The sequence below is a fragment of the Taudactylus pleione genome, unplaced genomic scaffold (genome assembly GCF_031769625.1).
Source record: "Taudactylus pleione unplaced genomic scaffold, aTauple2 ptg000154l, whole genome shotgun sequence".
Classification (NCBI taxonomy): Eukaryota; Metazoa; Chordata; class Amphibia; order Anura; family Myobatrachidae; genus Taudactylus; species Taudactylus pleione.
Genome location: NW_028284556.1, coordinates 4,143,744 through 4,162,495, shown reverse-complemented (window position 1 = coordinate 4,162,495; position 18,752 = coordinate 4,143,744). Strand labels below are relative to the sequence as shown.

Here is an 18,752-nt window from a genome sequence, read left to right as displayed (position 1 = left end):
TTTAACTAAAGTGGAGAACTACAAAGAACCAAATAGCATTTGTAAGTTACAGGTTTTCCATAGCTGTGTTGCCATGGCCAAAAGTTGTCATTCTCAAAAGTATTGGTTTTCACAAAGTCTGCTGCTTCAGTTTTTATGATGGCAATTTGCATATACTCCAGAATGTCATGAAGAGTGATCAGATGAATTGCAATTAATTGCAAAGTTCCTCTTTGCCATGACAATGAATTTAATCCCAAAAACATTTCCACTGCATTTCAGCCCTGCCACAAAGGACCAGCTGACATCATGTCAGTGATTCTCTCGTTAACACAGGTGAGAGTGTTGACGAGGACAAGGCTGGAGAACAGTCTGTCATGCTGATTGAGTTAAGCTGGCCACACACTAGACCAACTTACTGTCAGGACTGCGACTATTTCAGTACATAAAGATAGACTACTTTTGCCAATGTTCCATTGTGGTCGTTGGAGGAGCTATCCTGCTTGCTGGCATGCTTCTCATTTAGAGGATAGAGTGATAAAGTGATCATCTATTTCCAAGGTGTCGTCAGGTTGTGGGATTCCTAGATTGCTCATTATTTCAAACCTGATTCCATTTGAGTCACATGTTCTGAAACTTCCTATGGATCACAGACCTCTAGTATAAAGCCTGTTACTAACTGTGTCTCAGTGTCTGTGCAACATTGCTTTCAGGTCTTTCTTGGACTCCTGCCAGATCCCTGCTGTGCCTGTGGATTGCTGTGGAATTTGTTATATTCCAAATGAACTTCTGATGCCAGTTACCCGCTGCACTACAGAGCCCAGCATTCCAATTGCCTAAGTATTGCTTACTGCTCCATCATTGTGGTTTCATCATTTTTGCTGCACTATTTACTTTGCCTGTTGTCTTTCCGTTCCTGTGGATATTGAACTCATCCTTGTTACAGTTGTCAACTGCACCGTTACAGTATCATCTCTGCATCACGGGGCTCAACCCCGCTCCGAACTCTAGCCACGCTTCAGGGCTCAACCCTGTTCCGGAATCTCATCACATCACAGGGCTCAACCCTGCTACAACCTTCTCCGCATCACGGGGCTCAACCCTGCTCCGAACCCTAGCCACGACGCAGGGCTCAACCCTGTTCTGGAATCTCATCGCCTTACAGGGCTTAACCCTGCTCTGACTACACTACACCACAAGGCTCAAGTTTGCTTCATCTCTCACTGCACGACAGGGCTCGGCCCTGTCCCGGAACTATATTATTCTGCAGGGCTCGCTCTGCTCCGGATTTCCATTACTACAGGGTTCTACCCTGGCAAAGGTCCTCAATGCCATCCTGAGGTGTTAGCCTCATACTGGACTCTGGGTTATCTACCACGTTACTTCTTATATGTTAAAGACTGCATATATATATGTGGGGTTTTCCTCCTATACTTACTATTGCATAAGTGAACCTCTGTGCTGTTTGAGACTTTATATGAGACCTTGCTGATTATATTTCTTTTGTGAATAAATTCTATTTTACTTTTATCCTGTGCTACTGAGTTTCATGAAAAGGTAATTCCTAAGACCACCCCAGTTTATTGTGCCTAGTAGGCCTGCCTCCCTCCAGGAGTCTCAATTGTCGGCAGTCGTGACACCTACATCCAACCAGCCGACTAGTAGATTGGTTGGAATGAAAATCTGGTAAGGTATGAAAGCAAATGCCAATCAGCAATTTGCTCCCAAACGCTGGAAAATGGACAAAAACAGTTGTTTGAACAAATTGTTTAGAAACAAACTTGTTTTACCACCAACTGATCATCAGTTACTCCCATACGTTACCAGATTTTCATTCCAACCAATCAATTAGTTGGATGAAAGTTGGTCCAGTGTGTGGCCAGCTTTAGAATCACAAACTGGAAGCTTTAAAATGAGGGTGGAGCTTGAAATCATTGTTCTTCCTCTGTTAACCATGCTTACCTGCAAGAAAATACGTGCAGTCATCATTGCTTTGCACAAAAAGGGTTTCACAGGCAAGGATATTGCTGCTAGTAAGATTGCACCTAAATCAGCCATTTATCGGATCATCAAGAACATCAAAGAGAGGTTCAATAGTTGTGAAGAAGGCTTCAGAGTGCCCAAAACGTCCAGCAAACGCCAGGATGTCTCCTAAAGTTGATTCAGCTGCGGGTTCGGGGCATCACCAGTGCAGAGCTTGCTCAGGAATGGCAGCAGGCAAGGTGTGAGTGCATCTTCACGCACAGTGAGGCAAAGACATCCTGGAGGATGGCCTGGTGTCAAGAAGGGCAGCAAAGAAACCACTACTCTCCTGGAAAAACATCAGGGACAGACTGATATTCTGCAAAAGGTACAGGGATTGGACTGCTGAGGACTGGGGTAAAGTTATTTTCTCTGTTGAATCCCCTTTCAGAATGTTTGGGACATCTGGAAAAATGCTTGTCCGGAGAAGGAAAGGTGAGCGCTACCATCAGTCCTGTGTCATGCCAACAGTAAAGCATCCTGAGACCATTCATTTGTGGGGATGCTTCCTAGCCAAGGGAGTGGGCTCACTAACAATTAAAGACTGGTACCAAAACATTCGCCAAGAGCAATTTCTCCCAAACATTCAAGAACAGTTTGGTGACGAACAATGCCTTTTCCAGCATGATTAAGCACCTTGCCATAAGGCAAAAGTGATAACTAAGTGGCTCAGGGAACAAAACATCAAAATTTTGGGTCCATGGCCAGGAAACTTCCCAGACCATTGAGAACAAAACATCAAAATTTTGGGTCCATGGCCAGGAAACTTCCCAGACCATTGAGAACTTGTGGTCAATCCTCAAGAGGCTGGTAGACAAACAAAAACCCACAAATTCTGACAAACCCCAAGCATTGATTAGGCAAGAATGGGCGGCCATCAGTCAGTATGTGGCACAGAAGTTGATTGACAGCATGCCAGGGCGATTTGCAGAGGTCTTGAAACAGAATTGTGAACACTGCAAATATTGACTCTTTGCATATACTTAATGTAATTGTCTATAAAAGCCTTTGACTTCAGCATACCATAGTAACATCTGACAAAATGGTCTAAAAACACTGAAGCAGCAAACTTTGTGAAAACCAATACTTGTGTCATTCTCAAAACTTTTGGCCATGGCTGTACAATAAAGCTCTGTGGAAGAGTTTCTGCAGAGCTATCTTGCAATATATGACCAACACCAAGAGCCGGCTAACAGATGGGTTCTCTATATTTGGATGCCATCTTGATCTAAACTTTTCCTTATGCAGTTATCATACATTCTTTTTTTTTGTTGTTGTTTAGTACAACAGCTAAGCACTTTACTTCTTTTAGATTGTACGTGTGTTTTGTCTCAATTGTGTAGAACGTACCACACTATGGGCGGGATGTACTAAGGGTATAATGCGGTTAAAATTCTGAAAACTGGAGTTTTGAAAGGGTTGCAGCATTTCCCATATGTATCAAGCTCCAGGAAAGTACAATTTTCTGGAGCATTTACCTGATAGGTGACATTGCCTATAGAAGCCTATAGGCTTCCTTCCACAGGATTCCCCTGAGGGGGTTCCTAGGGATCACTCTGACCCTCCGCTCCCGCTGCTTGGATTTGCGCACGCCTACAGCCAAGCATGTGCAGTATAACTCCCGAGTCTTAAACCCGGAAATCCTAACAATGCAAAGGACAGATCTAATTGGAAGAGCTATCCTTTGCATTTATAATTGCAATTCATGTATACAGCGTTTATATGTTTCTCTTTTATATAGGCTGATGTGAGGAAAAAGTTCTCAAAGTGCTAACAATTGGAACCCAAAGAAAGCACACTGTGTATATATTTGGTACACAGTTTAAGCAATGTCTTGCCCAATATTTGGAGTATGCATGGGCACTCTCAAGTCTTATGTGACAGTACACACTATGTTTATTTTCTCATGTCCGCATCATCTCAGATTAACATGCTGGATCACCAACTGATACACTGGGAGGGGTTAAGTATATGAGTTTGATAGCTAAGATGCCGACAATCACAACAGGGACACTGTGGGATCGAACTCAGCATGCCAAAATGTTTTTAATGCGATTTACAGCATTTTAACAGTATCTGCTTTTCCAATTCAAACATTATGGTAAATCATTACGTTTAAAGTTGTAAAACTGACACTTAAAATGCTGTAAAATGCATTATTAACATGTGGGAGCCCTGGCTTAGACTTTGCAGTGTCCCAGTTGTAAGTGTCCACTGCATACCTGCTGGGAGGAAAGTGCCACCCACAACTAAGTGACAAATTTTTATTTTATCTTTATATGGATAGAGTATGTTTTACAGGAATCGGTTAGAATTACCGCCAGACGCAAGTATTTACTAACATAACCTCCTCCCCCCCCCCTAACCCTCCTTAGGGGTGCCTAACCCTAACCTTCCCCCCAGTGCCTAAACCTTAACCCCCCCTTCCCCGCCGCCTAAACCCCGGGGAGGTGCCTAATCCTAACTCCCCCCCCCCGGGAGCCCTAAACCTAACCCTCGCCCGCGGCTGTCCGCAGCGTTGCCCGACATCACTTCGATCGGGATGCTGGGCGCCGGTCTTCCGGCGTTGGTAAAATGATAGGCGTCTAGATTTAGATGCCTGTCATTTAACCCTCGCCGGGATAAAGCAGTCGGGAAGCCGGCTGTCGGGATTAGGTCCACCGGCTTCCCGACTGCATAGGTAGTCAGCATTTGGAGGAGGTAAAGGGGGGTGTTTAGAAAAACGCAGGCATGTCTGACAATTTAAACGGCGTTACATGGCCATGCATAAATTAGCCCTTGCGATCTCCTACGCAGCATAAGAGCCCTCTGCATGTCAGGAGAGCTGCTGAGTCTGCTGCTGGTCAGACGTGTGGCAAGGGCAAGATGGTCGCTCGATGTAGAACGATGTTACTGATATTTACGCAAGTAAGCAACGTTTTACGCATATGAGAAGGCAGCTGTATCCGGCTGTGCTTTGGCAGGCATTACCATATTTTCGTAGCTGTGTTCCGTGCGAAATTGCAGCTGCGATCGCATTAGTGTCCATCTCTGAATCAGGCCCTTATTCTTACTCACACTCCTATTATTCCAAAATATCCTGCCATCTTTAAGTGGTTGCTAACAGATGTATGGTGGCTTAAAGAAAGTTACTGAACTTGCAGTTTTCTTGAAACCCCATTGTATTTTATTCCACTTTAGTGTGTTATAGAAATGTACATTTTCTACCCCCCCCCCCCCCAAAAGCACCATAATCTATCTTGATTGATTGATGACCTACAAGTCTACAGGGATGCGGTATCATTCTACAGAGTTGTATGGACAGTATCATGAAAGTCCATGGAGGAGGCTTCCACAAGGTGTGAAGCTTGCAACATGTGTTTCAGCAGACATTACCATGCATCTTGTTATATTATGATAGCCCTCCTTAGCACGATCTGATCAACAAGCTGCTCCAGCTCCTGCATTGCTCTGGAAGTCTGTAGCGGCAGGGAGTGGCAGAAGTGAGGAGGCGGAGCCACACTGATTGAATGTGTTAGGCCCGTACTCCTCTTCATGTGACGGGCACACCCTGCCTACTCCTGTAGCCACATCTGGAGGAGCGCAGTGATTTTTATTTTTAATTTACAAATCACTTTATTGGTACCACCTGGTGCACGGGATTTGTTGAGCCCTGCTCTGTGTCGGGGATGCAATCGGGAAACCTGCTGCCTTAATACCAACAGCCGGCTTCCCGACTGTCATATCCCGGCGAGGGTGAAATGCCGGGCGTCTAGATGTAGACGCCTGACATTTTCCCGACGCCGGGAGACAGGCGCCCGGCATCCCGAACGAAGGGATGGGGGGTGCCGCGAGCGGGTTAGGTTTAGGGCACTCCCCCCGGGAGGGTTAGGGTTTGGCTAGGGGGAGGGAGGGTTAGGCACCCACGGGGGGGACTTAGGGTTAGGCACCCCCCGTGGGACTTAAGTTTAGGCAGCAGGGAAGGGGGGGGTTTAGGGTTAGGCACTTGGGGTGGGGGGGGGGGGGAGGTTAGGGTTAGGCACCCCTAAGGAGAGTTAGGGGGTTAGGTTAGTTTATACTTACCTTAGGGACGATTGGGATTTCCAGCGCTGTCGGCCTGCCGCTGCCGGGAACTCTGCTTCTGTTGGCCTGCCAATGCCGGGAATCGAACCATGCGGCCGGCGGTATTTCATACTGATTCCCTGTGTCGAGATGTATCAAACCTTCTAATGAGAACAAGGGGAGAAGGGGAAGCAATCGGGAAGCCGACTGCCTATATACCGGCAGCCGGCTTCCCGACTGTCTTATCCCGGCAAGGGTGAAATGCCGGGCGTCTAGATGTAGACGCCCGCATTTCCCCGATGCCGGGAGACCGGCGCCCGGCATCACGATCGTAGTGATGCCGGGCTTCGCGAGCGGACAGCCATGGGGGGGGGGAGGGTTAGGTTTAGGGCTCCCGGGGGGGACTTGGGGTTAGGCACCCCCCCCCGGAGGGTTAAGGTTAGGCTAGGGGGAGGGAGGGTTAGGGTTAGGCACCCCCGGGGGGGACTTAGGGCTAGGCACCCCCCCGGGGGACTTAGGTTTAGGTAGCGGGGAAGGGGGTGGTTAGGGTTAGGCACTTGGGGGGGAAGTTAGGGTTAGGCACCCCTAAGGAGGGTTAGGGAGGTTAGGTTAGTGGATACTTACCTATCCACGATTGGGATTTCCAGCGCTGTCGGGCTTCCGCTGCGTCGCACTCTGCTCCTGTCGGGCTGCCGCAGACGGGAATCGAACCGCCGGCGGTATTTCATACCCATTCCGGGGAGAAGATACCCATAGCAACTATTCAGCTTCTGCCATTAAACTATCTGGTAGTTACTATAAAATGTTAGCAAAAATCTGATTGGTTGTTATGGGCAACTTTGCCACTTGGCCTCCTGCGAAGATTTTATACATCTCCCCCTATAATTCCTACCACACACGCACACTGTGGTTAATTTTTTTACAGGAACCAGGTAACCTAACAATATGTTTTTGGTTTCATTGTCCTCCCTCTCTTTTTTTTTTATTTTTTATTTTTTTTCTGTATCCCTCACCCTAAAAATTAATAAAGAGTAACGACACGTAAAACTGTACCAGATTGAGTTGTGTGTTTTAAAGAATAGAGGACCTCATTCAGAGTCTCTCGCTAGATGCGATCGCTCGCCCCCAGCGTATGCAAACTTGTCAAAGTGACTCCATGGGAAGCGATCGCTCGCCAAGGCATAAGCACGCCCACCATGTCTTAGCAAGTGGCCAGCGTACGCCCAATCGCACAGGCAGAGCCGCCCACCAGCACACGTCATCTCCAGGAAGTGTGCTAGAACATTAGTACATCGAGGACAATCGGAAGCGATCGCAGCGCTTGTGGTTGCCTTACCCTACCGCAAGCACTGCAGTGTAAAAAACAGGCATGTGACGTATACTGTGACACTGCCTGTTAATTATGCACGCCTTAAAAACGGCGTTGAAACACTCAGGCACGCCTGCGTTCGCAGCTCCACTCTCCCATTATTAGTGTCCTGTCCCTGTTACCACCCACAAACGGCCTCTCCTGTCACTCATTTCACTGGGCTGTCTTTGCGCAGAACGAAGTGTGCGCAGGCGCGTATGCAAACCATCGGGCAGCTTGCGAGCGCAGAGCGCTAGCAAGAGACTCTGAATGAGATCCAGAGTGTTAAGCTGTGGTCTGCTAGCCAAATTGTGATCCCCCACACAGAAGGGGTAACTTGGTAAAGCAGGTAGATGGGGGATGGAGAGATCAGTAGGTGATGATGATCATGCTTAAGGTGCATACACACGTAACGATTTTGTAACAAACGATTTTCTGTCTAATTTCCTTTCAGATTTTCCCTTGAAAAAGTGAACGATTTTTTGAAGTGTAATGAACGATTTTTTGAACGATGAATGAATAATGTTCCTTCCCTTAATGAAAATCGTCATGTTGGACACTCTGAAATGGACGATGAACGATAACTACAAACGGGAGTGCGCATTTGTGATTATCGTTCATCGTTATAACTCATAAACCGAACAATTTTTTTTTAACGATAACGTCGTCGTTATCGACAAACCGTTCAAAAAATCGTTACATGTGTATGCACCTTTAGGATAAGGATGGTGGGGTGACGGTATGGGAAAGCACTAACTAGTAAATGTTTTGTTGCAGAGTTTGCATTGTGTATGTCTGAGACTAAGGGACTGTCTCAGGATTTTGTTTATTGTCCATTTACTCAGTGATATTTCACATTCTCTAGCTGCTATATGTAGTGTTTAGTCCTGTATCTGTTGTTCTCATTTAGTGTAATTAAACTATTCATGCTGAATCATGCTTCTGAGTACCAGGTGTAACTGGAGTACTGGCCAAAACAACCAACCCTTTCCAATAAATAAAATGACAGAACAGCCTGAGCTTCTATGTCAACCTTGATTAAGGATGCCATATAAAAACTGTAATATAGAGGGTATGACCTGACATACTGTACTTAACAAGATTTTCGGCACTAATCATCCATGTTGTTGTAGGAGTTGTGGCCACAGGGGAACACGTATGGTGGACTTGTCCATAGATGATCCCAGAGTCTTTCTCCTGTAATAAAAAACATATGATGCTCATTTTTTTTTATTATGAAGATTTATGGTGCATACACACGGTCAGATATTTCTTCAGATCTGAACAATAACGGTTTTAAAAATCGTTCATATCTGAAAGAAAAATCTGACATATGGGCAACAATGAACGATGAACGATGCGCGTTCCCGTTTGTCAGATAACGATATCTGACATCTGATGTGTTTGCAGTCAGTTTTGGATAATTTCCATTCATTTTAATACAGTAAAAAATTGTTCAATCTTTCAATCGTTTGCAAATCGTTCATCTGACATATCTGACCGTGTGTATGCACCTTAAAAGTACGTAGAGGTGATGTCTTACCATTAAAATCTAAACACCTCTTCAAAGACCCCCCATGGAGTAGTGACAGAGCACAAAACAATGCTCACTAGTAACGAGCAGACATTGTATTTCATCATGTGCGATCTATGTGTTTCATAGTGTATTGCATTTGTATGTCAGTTCTCTGGCAGACTCCATGTATGCTACAGTCCTACCTGCCAGTGCACTGTGATATGTTATGTACAACACTACCACCAAACATGAGTCATTGCAGGCAATAAAGCGCTTTCCTATGTGCTTATATAATCTTCCTGTGCACTCTTATACAAATGGTATACATGTTTGTTAAGTTGGTATGGTTACTTAAATTGTTCCACATGAGAGGTTTACCTAATAGTTACCTAGTGGAACTACCTGTCAGTTGCAGTTTATGATGTAAAAACGTGTTTGTTTTTTTTTTGCTTTCCATGTACAGTTTATTATGTTTCTCAGTTTTTGCCCAAAAATACAATTTTTAAAATAGTGTTTTCCGTCTAGGTTTTTTTCATACTTATTTCTCAGTAGCCCATTACAATATTACCCGGTTGTGTGGAGTTTGTATATTCTCCCTGTGTTTGCCTGGGTTTCCTCCGGGTACCCCGGTCTCCTCCCACACTCCAAAAATATACTGGTAGGTTAATTGGCTCCCAACAGAAAATTATCCCTAGTGTGTATGAGTGTGAGCATGTGATAGGGAACATAGATTGTAAGCTCCACTGGGGCAGGGACTGATGTGATTGGCCAAATAGTCTCTGTAAAGCGCTGCGTAATATGTGTGCGCTATATAAATAACTGGTAATAAATAAGTAATATACAGTAGTCCAATAAAGAAAGGAGGTTAAACCACTTCCCCCAGCTGATATTTATATGAAGTAGATTTATCTGAACCACGTTCATTTGATGCATCATAGATAGAAAAAACAAGCCCCTCTAGTATTTATTAGGCAAAGCACAGGTCCCTTTCTGACACTCACTATACAGTGTACAATCGCCCTACATATGATCCTCATCTGCTCTCATCATGGTAATGGAGATGCAGCACAAAGTACAGTGAATGTTCTGATTATTCAACTGTTATGACCTCTTCCTGCTTTTGCTTAATGCTGTTGTTCCCAAACTAGGTGCCGTGGCACCCTGGGATGCAGCGCTGTACTTACAGGGGTGTCATGGGATGGTGGTCCAGGGCCAAAGCAAATTATTTGTGGACCATGTGATAGGCAAAACCAGAGCTGGTGGCTGCCATTCATTAAATATGTGGACAAACCGAGTCACAAGCCTGTCTACATAACTGAACCTAAGGAAGCACAATTTACTTAATAATGTTCTCAATAAGAAACTTTTGGCCTAGTGGTGTCATGAAAAGTTGATTCTCTAGGGCACTGTGATTTGGGAGCCTCTGACTTAACTCCTGATGACCATAGTTGTCATTGGCTGTACTTTGTGCTTGTACAAAGTGAATTGCAGTAGCCAGTGTCGGCGCATTCTGATTAGGTCACATCACATTAAAATGAAAGGTGGGGGTGGGGGGGGGGGGTGTCACTGAGCTGTTACATTCCTTGACCTCTTTATTTCTTGGTTACCACATATGAGAGCAGAGTATCATTCTGTCTACTTCACGTATTCTGTATTGGGAGTGTGACGTTTAGGGCCGGATTCAGATCGCGTCTGCGTGTTTATGCTAATGCCGCGGCTGCTTCTGATCGTACTGATACACTGACATGCAGCTGTGCAAATCTGCCTCGATGCGTATTTAGACGTACCTTCTGATGCACCATAGAAACCTGCACCAGACCTATGAATATGGCGTTCCGTGTCTGCTCTACTGCGTCTTTAGAAACAGCCGCATTCAGCAACTTGCCAGTGTCTGGCGAGCCGCCCCCTGTAACCTCCCAGGAACACCCACTGCTGTTGCGTCCAAATTCGTTCTGCGTCTCCCTGTGGTAACTTTTGGGATGCATGTGCAGTGCGACTCATTGGCTAAATGCATGCACTATTGACACTGTTGTCCACCTCTGAATCTGTCCCTTAATCTTTTTTGTGTTTACTTTTTCAAAGGACTAAACTAGCTGATGATGTCATACTGACAGCACAACATAGCTCTTTATACATTGGCTGAGGATGGAAGTCGTATGGAGAAAAGTTTCCATTCAGACAGCTGCTGACTCGCTGTATTCAGAGTCCTGTCTGGTTGAAATCTAAACAATTCTGGGCATATAATTTAGATTTTAATCGTTACTGTACTTAAATGTAAATATACTCGAGACGCAGGAATAGATTTCTCAACACTCAACAGTTAAATTCTTTTGTAAGAGATGTGCTTTGGATATATTGTTGAATTTTCCTTACTCAACAGTTTTACTGCTATTTTGGGAGGTCCGGCTTCTGTTAAGTGTCCTTAATTGATGCTTTCATGTTTAGGTACAGCAGCTGCTAAGGCAAGAAAATGGAACGTATCTGTTCATGCCATACTTTCCCTGTCAAGCGGTGGGCAGACCGTGGACACTTCATGTAAGCCGTATTGTGACAAGTAGTGTGTCTACAGTCCTTTGTCTTACACGCTGTGGAAGCAGATATTGTGGGATCAGTAGTCAGTTATTTTTTTTTTTGTTTTCCTGTGGTGTAAAATTAATCCTTTTAGCATTTTTAAGTGGTGTATATATATCTAAAGAGCAGTAAAATTACATTCTATCCACAACTGGATTATGGCTTTAGGGAATCCCAGTGACATGTAAGTTGTGGCCCCCCTATAATAGAGAGACAGAGACCTTCATGAAAGAGGGATGACCACCAACGTTATTACCATAGAGACCCTGCAGAAGCTTCTCAGTTTACTCAGATGTTTACAATGTGCAGATTTGGTGTAAGTTGTCCTGGTGTGGATAAGTCCAGATGAATTTGCTGTACTTTCTGTGCACCGTTCCCCTGGTATGGTATAGGTAATCTCACACCTGGGAAGACTTGAGGGTTCCTTGTTTCAAAGCTGTTAATGTCTTCATGGTAGTGCAGCGGCTTCTGCCCCTTGCAACAGAAACATTGCAAGGCTCTTTTGTTTGCTTAAGCTAGGTACACACTATACAATTATTGGGCCAATTTGCCGATAATCGGGGGATTGACCTGATTTATTGTATAGTGTGTAGGCATGAGCATTTTACCGATAAAACGGTAAAAAAAAAACCCATCCACAATTGCATTCCTTCAATCATCTGATCGGTTGGCCAAGACAGAAAATCTCCTGAGCAGTGTGTGTGCTATGGATACCTATTTAAAACCTCTATGCAATTCTGCCTATACCTTCTAATATCCTGCCTATACTTTCTAATAATTGTCGCTATTTAGCGTAATGAGTCGCACAAGAAATAAATGCTTTCAGACTTTGAGTGTGGTTCCAAAGCACAAAAAGTTATTTTCAATATAAAAACATATGGTTACACGCTGTGATCTAAAGACAATTAGCACAAATAAATCATACAGACCCAAGGTACAGTTGTTACATACGCACACGCTCTGGACCCAGATACTGGCATCAGTATAGAAACCTCCGTCAACAGCACAGCAAGAAGACTGGTATCCAAGTTTAGAGAGCCCACATATATACCCTTACAGAGATACAATAGAACAGTTTGGCATGATTTCATTGGTTCTTCTTCCTGGTTCTTCTGTTACAGTATAGTTCATAAGTCAATTTGAATGGACACAAACCAGCCTCCAACAGCCCTTTGTGTCCTTTTTCCCGCTGCATGCTAATCTAAGATAATAACATTACAGAGTACATTTTAATGTTTTAACTCTCTATAGTCCATAGTTTGCAGACGCATATAGCAATCATCTCACCGATGATACCGGAAATCTGTTGAGACACAGTGGATCAGTACAACACCAAACACTGTCTGCTTACCATGTACTAAACCTTAGATATCAAATAACCTTTATTTCACAAATTAATAATTACTGGATAAACCTTGAATATTACACTTTAATGCTGGGGAACCTTTTATGCAAGTGTGCAGTGTGTAAGTATTGGGATTTTGGGAAAAGACGCTAGTTAGCGCTGTGCGACTACGTGATTGTGGAGTACATCATGGTACGTGTTTTACAGGGTTAATAATTTCATATGTTTTAGTGACCGTCTATTTATATGATGAGGACTTTCAACTTCTTTCTATTGCGTGGGAATCGCACGACGCTACATAATAGCATCGCCGTATGTACTTTTAGATTCACTAAAATGGCATTGGGCGGCCAGTCGCAAAATAGCATCTCGTTGCCATTCGCAAAATGGCGTCGCGCAGATTTAATTTTAAACCGATCCTGTCTCAGCCAATTATCTGGATTCTCGAAATTCTGCCTATATTTCCTACATTTTCCAGTGACTACGTCATCCTCCTTGTGGGCGGACATATGGAAAATCAATGTGGTGTGGCGGAAAATAGGTAACTTCTAATAAACAATCCCATAATGTGTAGCACAGATATTGGCGCTTTTGATTTGGTGAAAAATCTCACTGTTTGTCGGCCCGATCAAAAAAATCGGACAGTGTGTACCTAGCAAATAGGCTACATCTGGACAACTTCACTAGATATACAGATGTGTCCTCGTATATCTAACCTCAATACGTCACGTGGCGCGGGATTTGTGTGCGGCTGAGTCTGCACAAAGCCGCGGGGACTGCATCCTAGCATTTCGTATATGGATTTAGAGACTCAGTCGCACAGAGATATAAAAGTGTTGCATATATATGAATCTGTCCAGTCTCCTGGCATGTTCTAGTCGCATCAAAAAAAATCGATCGATGTTGTGCTTCTAGGGCTAAATCAAACATTTATTAAAAGACATTTTGAGTTGCTTTTTAAATGGCCTTCCAAGCTAGGCTGTATTAGTGGGGCACTGCGCCCTGCCCTTCTGGCGGCGCTCCGCTAGAACAACATGCCTGGTGCCGTCCACACCTGCGGCCCGCAGTGTCACGTGGGTGGGAAAAATTGAGGTGCAGCATGCGCATGGCATCTATTCGGAGAAGGGAGAGCTTGGGGGCAGCCCAGTATGTCAAACAGGAGCCACTCTTATCCGGAATAGTGTGGAATCCTGATGAGATGCACTGGATGTATAAAGTGCAAAGGTAAGTTCCAGTGCCACCATAGATAACCCCTAAATCCACCACCAACGCGTTTCTGACTTTCAAGTCCGTCCTCGGGGTGTACACCACACTATTCCGGATAAGAGTGGCTCCTGTTTGGCTGGTAATTGTTTCCTTTTTCACCGTGGAACCCATTTGTGACTGTATTTTTAAATGATTTTTGTACATTTTTTGGCTGTATATTATCTAAGGATAGACACAACCTTTTTATATTCTTGGATTAAAAAGTGAAACTTTATTCCTTTGGAGTTGCATCATCTTTTAGTTATTATAAAGTCATCTGGGTAAAGGATGGAACTCTCCTAATGGGAATAAAAAGATACCTTTTTGTGAACGCCTATACCTGATTTCAGGTGAGTGTATTCCCAGTGGGGAATAAGCGATGAAAATTGGTGTGTTTGAAGTAAAACACTTCAAAAAGATACCTTTATATGAACGCATCTCACCTAGTTTAGGTGAGTAGCTTTTAACATTAATTGCGGACCATTGGAAGTAACACTTATCATTTGGAGTATAATCGTGTATTATTCTGTCTCCCTGTTTTGAGATCATTGCATTATCCATGAAAGAATAGGAGAAGACGTGACCTATGAGGGACAGCGCTCTTTGGACCACCCATATTGTTGTATTTCTGCTATATTTTGAAGGGGTGGTGCTCCTGAGTGTGGACTGAGCTGCAGTCCTTGAGGGCGCAGGTTGTTTTTAGATTGTTTTTAGCATTGGAGAACTAAAGAGCTCGAATGTTGCAGAAATCCATGTGATCAAATATAGAGTATCTTCTTTCTGGCTGACTGGATAACCTCGCTCCACCAGGCGATCAGACATTTGTCCATTGATAGAATAGAGGATGGTTACTCGTTCCTCAGTAACTGAGTGGGCTTACTTCACACTTCGTAGGGATTTCCACTCACTGTCAGTAACCGCCTGTTACTGACTCCTCCCACTGCTTAGTGTGCGGGTATTTTGCTGCCACCACCAGGCTTGTACACTGGAACCACTTCTAGGTATGTGTGGGCGCTACTGCAACAATTCCTGGGTAGTGTTGGCTAATTCCCACTGATCCCTCACAATGGACCAGTCTGCACCGGGTAGCTGGCAGAGGGTTTCCGCTTGGAGATACTAAAACTGAGCAGCATTTTTCACTATTCTAGTGGGCAAAGGATACAGCTTAGATGCAGGCACCTTAAGGCAAAATGTTTATTGCTCAAATGCCTTGAAAAAGACAGTTCCCCTTGCAGAAGGTGTTTGGGGCAATCACAGCATACAGATGTCACAAAAGTACAATCCTCCTTGATAAGATACTCTCTACAGAGCCATATCAGTCCTCTTATACAGTATAGTCAGAGGACTTAATACAGCATGTTGTAATACTCCCCAATGTACCTCTAGGACTTGTATACCAATCAGACCACTATCTCACAAAATATAAATAAATACATCTTAAATTTCAAATGAGCTGAATAATTTCCTCCTTCCTTTTATACATCTACCACCCAAACCAGTTTGCCTAAAAAATAATCTGATGTAGCATATAACTGTCTCTTTCATAAACACCTTACACAATACGTGAATTCCCCTGGAGTGCTTTAAACAAAGGGCCTGATTCAGACCCGCTCGCGAGCGCTGAGCGGGTTGGCCCAGTGCGCATGCGCATGACGGAGCCGACTCCGTTGTGCGCATGCGCGAGACCCGGATAGCGATGGGCAAGCCGTCGCTCCGGGTCTCGTACCAAAGGGGGCGTGCTGTCAATGGTGAGTGACAGCAAGCCCCCTTTGGTGGGCGGCCCAGGGGCGTGGCTGGCCAGACGGAGGCGTTCCCATGGGAACGCCTACTGTCTGGGGCCGGCCTCACTGACATCACAAGTGATGTCAGTGGGAGTGCCTTCGGCTCTGATAGAGCTGAAAGCACTCCAGGGCTTGTGGCAACGAGACCCTACCACAAGGGTCTCGTCGCAAGCCCGATGCGACCATCTTCCTGGCCGCTCGCTATAGCTGTGGGTGGTCATCCACTACCCGATTAAACAGAGATATTGAACGATAACGTTCTCGTTCAATCGTATGTTAATTGGGCACAAATCGGGCAGCTTAATGTCAAAAACGACCAGCAATGCACGCTCCCGCTGGTCGTTTTTGACATCTATCATCGCCCGAATATGCTGGTCAATCTGCTGATAACAACAGATTGGCCATGTTCGGGGATGAGGGAGGGTGCCTGCACTGAACGACTGATCATTCAGTGTAGGCACAGCACAGACTGTCAAACGACTGCACGATTACAACATCGTAATTGTGGAGTCTTTTCACAGTCTGCTAGTGGATGTTCTACGTTAGCTAAATATGGCAGTAGTTTTGTATTTTTGTTTTGTTTCTGTGATTGTTATGGAAAGTTAAACCTTTAAAAATACATGAGAACATTTCAAGTTAATGTTTTTGTTTTTTTCCCTCTATTGATTTCTTACTTGTTTATTGTGTTTGTAAAATAGCAACTTTTATTCTATTGTACCTCTTGCCCCATTCATGCATATAGCAATGCTCAGGCTAGCAAGTCTGTGGAGAACACTCAGATAAGAGTAATCTGATAATTTGTTATAATAATAAATATACATTTAGCTCCTCCTATTTACATTGGACCAACACAATGTTAACATACCAGACTTAGGATGCATTCTATACACCACAATTAATAAACAGAGTGTTCTATCACTATAATGACTGATGTATTATGTTTTTTTTGATTACTGTACCAGTTTTTATCATAATGTTGAGTTGTTTATAACTCATTGTTCAATCTTTTATGAAGTGATGCTTCTATGTTTGTTGATGACTTTCTGCATATTTATATTTTATCTACCATTACATGTGTTCTGTAATCATTTTATTCCCATTATTTCCAAATAGTAATACACATACAAATTTGTTTGCAGGGTTTTAACAGCTGTCAGAGCAGAAAATCTGTCTTGTGTGACACCCTCTAGGCAAACATTCACTTCAATAAGCTGTATCTTTCACTAAAGAGCTTGGTGAAAAAGGCAACTGACAAATCTCTCGTGACATCTCCCTATGGGTAATGTCTAATTATGTTTAGTGACTACATTTCGATTCACTGTAATCTGCGTAGACTTCGGGTTTCCAACTGTTGTGTTTTACATCTCTACATAAACAATAATGGTGAGGGAAAGAAAGATTACAATAACATAAATACAATGTAAATGACTTCACGTATAAGTTGCAAAATGTGGTCAAAAGGATGAGGATTACTAAAATATGAACCCCCCCCCCCCCTAAAAAAACCAAAAACCCCAAAACGTCCTTTTAATCAGTAAATACAATAATAAGAGAGATTAAAGTTAGTTAAGAAAAAATAGCTTTTTGGGGGGTTTCTGTGGTTACACTTAAGAAGGTCATACATGAAATGTCAATGTTGTAATTTTGTGTAGACTGAAATACGTGTTCTCTATAACATGTAAGTGAATGGGTTCTTGGGGACATGCTGTTATCCTGTCACAATATTGCAATTATACTGTGAAGTTGATTCCTTTTTACAGCTCTGGTTAAAAAAAAAGTTGATGCTGTACGTGCAACAAAAGGGACCAATAGCCACTGATCCATGCAGTCCCCCTCCATTGCCCACAAACAAGCTTTGATAAAGTTGAAATTTGGTGCACCTAATTGCCATCACCAGGGCTTTGAGTCTTTTACTCAGCACCTCTGGCAATTAACATCCATTTACAAAGATTTTTCCTGTATAGCAGGGGTATTCAACATGCGGCCCTCCGGCTGCTATCGAACCATAGCGTTTCCGCTAGACTGTTTTAGCGAGGCGCCGTACCCTGCCCAATTTCAAAGGGGGGTCATTCCACATCAGATCACCCTAAAAAAATAAAATGTCCACCATCCATCTCAGATTTTTTTCGACAATTAGTTGATTTAAATATTGATTTTTCAATTTATTAAATTTATAATCGCGGCTTCTTTATCCAGTTTATTAGAAGTATCACGGGTGTTTATTAAGGAATCGCCACAATATTTGGACCCCTAAGGTAACTTTTCCTTCCGAATCCAAAAATCCAAACCAAATTACTTTATCTGCCTCATGTTTTGCGTTACGGCAAAAATGTACGTTTTTCGAATAGAATTAAAACACTAGGTTCAATCGACATTAGGGATCCCATTTTTTTTGGGGTGCTTAAAAGAGGTATACATTACTACCACAAAAAAAAATCAGCACAGTAATAACAAGTCTGTGGCAGGGCATGCTGGGATGTTCCACAGCAGCTGGAGGGCTGCATGTTCAATACCCTGCTGTATAGACCTCACTTCAGAAGAACTGCATTATTTTGTTGATATGCATCAGCTCCGCTTAATGATATTGATTAGATCTCTTACACAAACTAATATCTGTGCTGAACAAACAAAATCATTCAAGATAATTGTGACACATTTGCTCAAACACAGGAGGAGGCTGTTTGGTATTCAGCTATTGCCTTGAAAATCTCCATAGTTTGAGATATCCAGAACAGGATGCGGTCAGGATACCGGCGGGCGCTATCCTGCCCGCCGACATCCTGACATGGTACTAAAGATAGGCGTCAAAATCCTGACACCTGGCATACAGAACAAAGGCAAGCCGGGTGTCTTAGCATTTAGCCATGGGGGAGGGGGGAGGGTTAGGGTAGGGAAAGGGGGGAT

The 18,752-nt window shown here is 43.7% G+C and overlaps 1 protein-coding gene across 7 annotated transcripts in view; it reads left to right on the top strand.

Moving 5' to 3' along the window:
• Positions 1-18,752, top strand: part of CNST (consortin, connexin sorting protein) — a 167,750-nt gene that overhangs the window by 23,744 nt on the left and 125,254 nt on the right. Inside the window, exon 3 of one of the 7 annotated variants that reach the window (XM_088474353.1) lies at positions 11,352-11,441. The exons of the other annotated variants lie outside the window; for them this stretch is intronic. The gene's annotated coding sequence lies outside the window, so the exon portion shown is untranslated. The remainder of the gene's footprint in view (positions 1-11,351; positions 11,442-18,752) is intronic. 7 annotated transcript variants of the gene reach the window in all.